At 37.1% G+C, this 9261-nt stretch overlaps 1 non-coding gene across 1 annotated transcript; it reads left to right on the top strand.

The window, feature by feature from the left end:
• The first annotated feature begins 1460 nt into the window (after nt 1-1460).
• Nucleotides 1461-1568, top strand: LOC130958613 (small nucleolar RNA R71). The gene has a single exon (XR_009077726.1). It is a non-coding gene; the product is annotated as a small nucleolar RNA R71 (small nucleolar RNA).
• Nucleotides 1569-9261: the final 7693 nt, after the last annotated feature.

Here is a 9261-nt window from a genome sequence, read left to right as displayed (position 1 = left end):
TTTGCACTTTTGCATGAGAGGAATATTATGTTACAGGAATTCAGAAGACAAAGCATCTCCAAAACTCCAACATATTCTCTATTATTGCACAACAAGTAATTATTTCACGCTCTTTTATTTTTTAGTAATTCAAACTGATAATTATAATTGATCTCCTGACTAAGAATAATAAAATAAACATAGCTTGCTTCAAACCAACAATCTCCATGGGATTCGACCCTTACTCACGTAAGGTATTACTTGGACGACCCATTGCACTTGCTGGTTAGTTGTGCGGATTGCAAAAGTGTGATTGCAATTTTGTGCACCAGTGTCTATGGTATAGGGTATTAAGAATTTACCAGGATCCTATTTCTTTTGAGGTAAATTTTACTGAACCAATGTATTCAGTTCATTGGTGAGCAAGGGAGGTTCACCTTCCCAAGTCTCATTACCAAATAATTTGGCATTCAGCTTCATGATTGCTCCTAAATACTGGGCAACTTGCCCTTCAACAATGTCTTCATCTTCTTCAGAAGATGAATAATCATCAGAGCTCATGAATTGTAAAAGGAAATCCAATGGAATCTTTATGGTCTCTGTATGAGCCTCAGATTCCTTTGGTTCCTCATTAGGGTACTCCTTACTGTTCAGTGGACGTTCCCTGAGGTCTTCCTCATTGGGATTTTTTTCTCCTCCTTCCCCAAGGTTTCAGCCATGTTGATCCTATCAATGACCTTGCACTCTCCTTTTGGATTTTCTTCTGTATTGCTTGGGAGAGTATTGGGAGGAGTTTCAGTGACCTTTTTACTCAGCTGACCCACTTGTGCCTTCAAGTTTCTAATGGAAGACCTTGTTTCAGACATGAAACTGAGAGTGGCCTTAGATAGATCAGAGACTATGTTTGCTAAGCTAGAAGGATTCTGCTCAGAATGCTCTGTCTGTTGCTAAGATGATGAAGGAAAAGGTTTGCTATTGTTAAACCTGTTTCTTCAACCATTGTTATTATTGAAGCCTTGCTTCTGTTGATCCATCCATAAAAAATTTGGATGATTTCTCCATGAAGGATTATAGGTGTTGCCAAAGACTTCACCTATGTAATTCACCTCTACCATTGCAAGGTTCTCAGGATCATAGACTTCTTCTTCAGAAGATGCTTCTTTAGTACTGTTGGATGCATTTTGCAATCCATTCAGACTCTGAGAGATCATATTGACTTGTTGGGTCAATATTTTATTCTGAGCCAGTATGGCATTCAGAGCATCAATTTCAAGAACTCCTCTCTTCTGGGGCGTCCCATTACTCACAGGATTCCTTTCAGAGGTGTACATGAATTGGTTATTTGCAACCATCTCAATGAATTCTTGAGCTTCTGCAGGCGTTTTCTTTAGGTGAATGGATCTACTTGCAGAATGGTCCAGTGACATCTTGGAAAATTCAGACAGACCATCGTAAAATATATCTAATGTGGTCCATTCTGAAAGCATATCAGAAGGACACTTTTTGGTTAGTTGCTTGTATCTTTCCCAAGCTTCATTGAGGGACTCACCATCTTTTTGTCTGAAGGTTTGAACATCCACTCTAAGCTTGCTCAGCTTTTGAGGAGGAAAGAACTTAGCTAAGAAAGCCGTGACCAGCTTATCCCAAGAGTCCAGGCTATCTCTAGGTTGTGAGTCTAACCATGTTCTAGCTCTGTCTCTTACAGTAAAAGGGAAAAGCATAAGCTTGTAGACTTCAGGATCAACTCCATTGGTCTTAACAGTATCACAGATCTGTAAGAACTCAATTAAGAACTGATAAGGGTCTTTTGATGGAAGTCCATGAAACTTGCAGTTCTGTTGCAGTAGAGAAACTAATTGAGGCTTTAGCTCAAAATTGTTTGCTCCTATGGCAGGGATTGAGATGCTTCTTCCATAAAAGTTGGAAGTTGGTGTAATAAAATCACCAAGCATCTTCCTTGCATTGTTGTTTGGTTCGGCCATAATTGTTTCTTTTGCTGCCTCTTTTTTGAAAATTTCAGTGAGGTCCTCTTCAGAGTTTTGTGCTTTAGCTGCTCTTAGCTTCCTCTTCAGAGTCCTTTCAGGTTCAGGATCAGCTTCAACAAGTATGCCTTTATCTTTGTTCCTGCTTATATGAAAGAGAAGAAGACAAAGAAAATATGGAATCCTCTATGTCACAGTATAGAGATACCTTGAGGTGTCAGAGGAAAACAAGAATGGAAGGATGATGTAGGTAAGGAAGAATTCGAACACACAAAGAGAGATGGAGTTCGAATTGACAATGGATGAGGAATGTTAGTGTTTAAATAGAAAAAGATAAGAGAGGGGGGAAAGAACTTTTCGAAAATTTTAATTAAAGTTCAAAACAATTAGTAAAAGAAAAAAAGTTAATGTTTTTCAAAAATTAAAAGTGAAAAAGTGGTTAGGTGGTTTTGAAAAAGATAAGAAATAGTAAAACAAACAAAAGTCAATTGGTTAGTAGAAAAAGATTTGAAAATCAATTTTGAAAAGATAAGAAGTTAGAAAAGATTTTAAAATTGGTTTTGAAAAAGATATGATTGAAATTTATTTTGAAAAAGATTTGAAAAGGAAATTAAAAAGATTTGATTTTTTTTTAAAAAAGATATGTTTGAAAAGATATGATTTTTGAAAAAGATTTGATTTTGAAAAATTATGAAGATTTGAAAAAGATTTGATTTGAAAACGAAATTCCTCTCCTGGTGTGATCCTGGCGTTAAACGCCCAGGAGCTGCATGTTTTGGGCGTTTAACGCCCAATTGCTGCATGGTTTGAGCGTTTAAACGCCCAGCCAGGTACCCTGGCTGGCGTTTAAATGCCAGTTTTCCTTCCTTACTAGACGTTTAAACGCCTAACCAGGTACCCTGGCTGGCGTTTGAACGCCAGTTTTCTTTTTTCACTGGGCGTTTTGCACGCCCAGCTTTTTCTCTGTAAATCCTCTGCTTTATGTTCTTGGATCTTCATTTTGCTAATATCCTTTATTCAAGAAGATATATTTTCAATTTTGAAAAATAGCAAAATGAGTCAAAACATATAATTCTTGGATCAAAACACAAGATATATGTAAGAACATTATGAATGTCAAGATGAACACCAAGAATAATCTCACGATCAAGATGAACATCAAGAACTTAGTTTTCAATAAAAGAAAACATGCAAGACACCAAGATTTGAATTTTCTCCTGTTTGGGCCATATGCTTTTCAAGAATGCACATGTAAAATATCATGCAGTGCAAAACAAGAAATCATGAAGATCAAACAAGGCAATTCATCAAGAACAGCTTGAAGATCATCAAGAACATTATGCATGTCTTTCGAAAATTGCAAGACAATTAAAATCATGCAATTAACACCAAACTTAAAATTTGGCACTGGATTCAAACATGAATCATCAAATATTTTTAGATTTTTATGATTTTATGATTTTTTTTTTTGTATTTTTTTTCGAAAATTAATTGTGGAAAAACGAAAGCAAAGAAAAATTTTTGAAAGATTTTTGAAAACTTTTTGAAAATAAAATAATGGTTAAAACAAAAAGAAAATTACCTAATCTGAGCAACAAGATGAACCGTCAGTTGTCCAAACTCGAACAATCCCCAGCAATAGCGCTAAAAACTTGGTGCACGAAATTGTGATCATCAAGAATGGCGCCAAAGACTTGGTGCTCTCAAACGTGAATCACACTTTGTCACAACTCCGCACAACTAACCAGCAAGTACACTGGGTCGTCCAAGTAATACCTTATGTGAGTAAGGGTCGATCCCACGGAGATTGTCGGCTTGAAGCAAGCTATGGTCACCTTGTAAATCTCAATCAGACGGATTCAAATGGTTATGGAGTTTTAATAATTAAAAAGATAAATAAAACATAAAGTAAAGATAGAGATACTTATGTAATTCATTGGTGAAAATTTCAGATAAGTGTATAGAGATGCTGTGTTCCTATTGAATCTCTGCTTTCCTACTGCCTTCATCCAATCTTTCATACTCCTTTCAATGGCAAGTTGTATGTTCGGGCATCACCGTTGTCAATGGCTACCTCCCGTCCTCTCAGTGAAAATGGTCCAAATGCGCTGTCACCGCACGGCTAATCATCTATCGGTTCTCGATCATGTTGGAATAGAATCCCGTGATCCTTTTGCGTCTGTTGAAGAACTGAAGATTGATGGTTTAGAAGTTATAGTAGACTCTCGTTGTAAGTATAGTTACTAAACCAAGCGATCAACCTTTCTTATAAACGTTTTGGTTGTCACAAGTAACAAACCCTTTTAAAATTGATAACCGAGTATTCAAACCTCGGGTCGTCTTCTCAAGGAATTGCAGGGAGGTATGTTCTTATTATTGGTTATGGGTTTTGTAAATTGGGGTTTTGAAAGTGAGGAACAAGTAAATTAAATGACAAATAAAATAAATAATTAACTATAAAATAAACTCTTGGCAAGATATAAAAATTCAGAAGTCCTATCCTAGTTACTCCTATAAGAATGGAAGTTAATCCCACTTAGTTAACCTTTGCGTAAGCAAGGGAAAGTCAAGTGAACTAATTGGTTAGATTTCCCAAGTCCTAGCCAAATCCTAAGGAAAGACTAGAGTTAGTGGAATTCCAATTAATTAGCCGACATAACAATCAATCATGAATAGTTGATAACTCAAGAGCTTCCAGTTAATCAATTAAAGCCAATAATATAAAAAGCTAAGTAAGAAAATTAGATCTGAAATACCTCAAAATCATGAATTAAAAAAAGTATCAAAAGTAACATGGGCAGTTGTAGCCAAGTAAAGAAGTTGAGTTAAACATAGAAATCCATAAACTAAATTGAGGAAATAAATAAAAGGAACATTGAACCTGATATGAAGATGAAATAATCTTGAAGTGAAAAGAAATCCTAATCCTAAAATAAATTATAATCCTAATCCTAATCCTAAGAGAGAGGAGAGAGCCTCTCTCACTAAAAACTACATCTAAAACTAAAAATTATGAATTATGAAAGCATAATTATGAATGGATGCATTCTTCCACTCTATAGCCTCTAATATGTGTTCTCGGCAAAGTGACACGGAGGCGTCGTCTACGCGTCTGCGCGGATTGAAGTTCGCAGATGCAACGCGGGCGCGTCATTCACGTGTTCGCATCGCCTAACTTCGGGGCAGCTATGGCAAATTATATATCAAATCGAAGCCCCGGACGTTAGCTTTCCAACGCAACTGGAACTGCGTCATTTAAACCGCTGTAGCTAAAGTTATAGCCGTTTGAGGCCGAAGAGGTCAGGCTAGACAGCTTAGCAATTTCTCCAACTTCTTGTATTCCTTCCACTTTTGCATGCTTCCTTTCCATCCTCTGAGCCATTCCTGCCCTGTAATCTCTGAAATCACTTAATACACATATCAAGGCATCTAATGGTAATAAGAGAGGATTAAACATAGGGAACTTAAGGCCAAAGAAGCATGTTTTCAATCAAAGCACATAATTAGGAAGGCAAATGTAAAACCATGCAAATAGTATGAATAAGTGGGTAAAGAGTTGATAAAAATCACTCAATTGAGCACAAGATAAACCATAAAATAGTGATTTATCAACCTCTCCATACTTAAACATTAGCATGTCCTCATGCTAAGCTCAAGAGAAGCTATAAGAGAGTGAAGAGGAATGGTACAATGTATGAAATGCAACCTATCTATATGAATGCAACTACATGCAGAATGTTTCTACCTACTTGGTTAAAAGTAAATAAGCTTTTCAAGACAAACATAAATCAGATTTCACTAATTCAAATTATACAATAAAAAAGACAAGTAAACTTGTAAGAAGATAGCTCATGAAAGCAGGGAACATAGAATTAAGCATTGGACCCTCACTGGTAGTGTATATGCACTCTAATCTCTCAAGTGTCTAGGGTTAATCTCTCTACTCTTCTCTAGTCATGCTTTCTAAACTTTGTTCTTCATCTAACCAATCAACAAAATTTAGTATACCAATGCAAACATCATGAGGTCTTTTCAGGGTTGTAATGGGGCTGAGGTAAAGGTAAGGATATATATATATATATAAGGCTAAGTGAGCTAACAAAGTGAATCCTTGATTAGTCTAAGATCTCACCTAACATATACATACTTTATACAATTTTAAAATACTTTACCTAGCTACCAAAATTTTTTTCCACTTTTGTATTACATGCTCATGTATCAAACTTATTTTTGAATTTTTGTCCCATGTGCATTGCTTTATTTTGCATTTGGGGAATTCTTTTGTATCCCCTTTATTTAAATACTGAAATTTTTTTTTATGCACATGGTAATTTAATTACTTTGATTCCACATGAGCATGCTTCCCAAAAATTTTTATTTTGAAATATCTTTATTCTTTTCAACTTTCTAACTTGTTTCTATCATCCATGTTCCCATAAAGTTTCCCCACACTTAAACAATTACACAATTTCTATCTTAAGCTAACCAAGGATTCAACTTTGGATTTTTATTTTATTTTTCTGCTTAAGGCTAGTAATGTGGTTTATAGAACAAGAGGGGATTAAAATGCTCAAGGGGGATAACAAGGATGACATAAAAGGGTAGGTTTTATTTGGGATAAGTGAGTTAATAATCAAATATGGCCTCAATCATATGCAAGCATGTAAATATACTAAACAATGGACATATAGACTGAAACAAAGTAAAGATTGCAATTATAGAGAAGAAAATACACAAGAATAAAATATTTATGGTTAAATAATGTAACCATGTAAATAAGCTCAAAATCTCACAGGTTGTATGTTCTTTGGCTCAAAAATCATGTTCCAAATACAACTTCAAAACAAGTTTAACATAAATTTTTCGATTCAAATTAGTGAAATACTATAAAAATTTCTTGAAAAAGAAAATATTACTTTAACCAAGTAGTAAAATATGCACAAAAAACAAGCATGCAATCAAACATGCAAATGCAACAATGAAAAACAAAAATTGGTGTTGAGAAGGGACTAACTAACCCATGGAAATCGGTATCGACCTCCCCAGACTTAAAGATTGCACCGTCCACGGTGCATGTAAAGATGTGCAGGTGGCGGGGGTTGTGGTTCCTCAGCTAGTGCTCTTTTGTTCCTTTCCTCGCCAGTGGTATGGGAGTAGCTTTCTCGTTACCTTTCTTGGTGGCCATCCTGAAAGGAAACGAGGGAGACATTAGCATTCAAGGGTTATAGCAAGGAAAAGAATAAGAGAGGTGGTAATCAATGCACAGGTATGGATAATGATGTGAACACATGGTTATGACTACATGTGGCAAATGAACAATGGAAATATAGTAAGTGCATGTGAAGAAAATTGAATGCAAGGTGTTTATTGGCATGCCGGCAAAGGGCATGAGTAGCATAGGTCAAGCATTCAATGTTCAAATTAGATTACCAAGTTTCTCAAATTAATAATATGTTTGTAAAAGCAATTATATTTAAATAATAAAATAGAGAAGGGGTTATGTGAAAAGCAAGCATTTAGAGTAGTAGATTTAAAAGAAATCTAAAAATAGTGCAAAATGCCATACGGGCATTTTCACAAACACAAAGCATGCATATTAAATAAGGTATGGAAAATATTAATTCGAACATGCAAGCACCCTTATAATAATATATAATTGTTTAAACAAATCCCAAATAATCCATAAGCAAAATATGGGAAATAATGACCCAAATAAATTTCCAACACCAATTAAAAGAAAAAAGAAAGAAAAAGAAAGGAAGGAAGAAAGAAATAAGAAGGGAAAGAAAATATTTAGATTTGGGGAAGAAAAGAGAAGATATCTTGGCTGATCTGGATAAGCTGTGCGGCGCAGGCGACGCGGACGTGTGGTGTATGCGATCGCATGGGGTATGATGAATTCAAGTGACGCGGACGCGTGGGGCATGCGGATGCGTGACTCGATTTGTGCTAGTGGCGCGAGAGTAGCCTCGCGCACGCGCAACTCTCTGTTTGATATGCATATTGCCAAAATTTAGGGTGATGCGGTCGCGTGGATGACCAAATTTTGAAAACGGCGAGGACGCGTGGGGCACGCGGACGCGTGGGGCACGCGTACGCGTGGCAGGGCATGTGCTTCTAGCACAAGTCCAGCCTAATTCAAGCTCAACTTTTGGCCATACACCCTTTTTACATCGATTTCAGGGCACGCGTTCGCGTGGGTGACGCGGACGCATGGGAGGCATTTTTCCCATATGACGCGGATGCGTCAGCGACGCGGTCGCGTGGATCAATTTGTGCCAAAGGCGCGCCTCCAGCCACGTTCTCGCGTGACTCTCTGTTCAATTTTGTTTTCTTCTCAACGCACTTATGACGCGGACGCGTGGGCGACGCTTACGCGTCGCGTGCGTACTTTTTTTTTATGATTATGCAGTATGCAGAGTGCAATGCTTAATATGAAAGCTATGCATGATTCCAGGTTCAAAAAAAATTCAAAACAAACAAAACATATTAGAATTAAAACTGAAAAGGGACGATCATACCATGGTGGGTTGTCTCCCACCTAGCAATTTTAGTTAAAGTCCTTAAGTTGGACATTTGGCGAGCTCCTTGTCATGGTGGCTTATGCTTGTACTGATCCAGGAATCTCCACCAATGTTTGCAAATCCAATATCCTCCGGGGTCCCAAACAAGGCATGTAAAGCCCTTGAGCAGTTTCAAACAGGTTCTCAGGCTTCCGGGGTGTTGAATGTCAGAGCGGGTTCCAGGATCCCATACATTGCTTTTGCACCCGTCTTCTTGTTGAGAAATATTGTTCCATCCGGGTAGCAAGCAATCTGAATTCTCACTAAAGCGGCCAAACAACTTCCTAGACCCATTTAGTTGAGCTCTACACCAACCTTTGCATTTAAACTTAAAGCTTCCAACCATAATAAACTTTGCAGGACAATTCTTACCACTGATCATCTTCCTCTTGCTCTTAATGCCACAAAGAGCTCTAAGTTGACCATCCATCTCCAGTAGCCCATATTCAAGTGGAATTAGAAAGCTAAGGGATATGAATTTTACCCACTTGAATGTTGTGAAGGATGATGGCAACTTAGGGGGAGGTGTTTGGAATGAACGTGGAAGCTCCACTCCCTTGTGCTCTTCTCTGATAACTTCCACCTCTTTGCAATCTTCTTCAATATCAACCTCTTCTTCTTGGTGGATTTCTTCCAATTCAATCTCTTCTTCATTGTTCACTAAGGGCATGGGAGGTTGTGCTTCTTCTTCTTTAATCTCCATGTCAAGTCCAATGGGAGAGGATTCAAATGTAGAT

The sequence above is a fragment of the Arachis stenosperma genome, chromosome 10 (genome assembly GCF_014773155.1).
Source record: "Arachis stenosperma cultivar V10309 chromosome 10, arast.V10309.gnm1.PFL2, whole genome shotgun sequence".
Classification (NCBI taxonomy): Eukaryota; Viridiplantae; Streptophyta; class Magnoliopsida; order Fabales; family Fabaceae; genus Arachis; species Arachis stenosperma.
The sequence above is the reverse complement of the archived record's forward strand: the minus strand, read 5'-3'. Positions and strand labels throughout refer to the sequence as shown.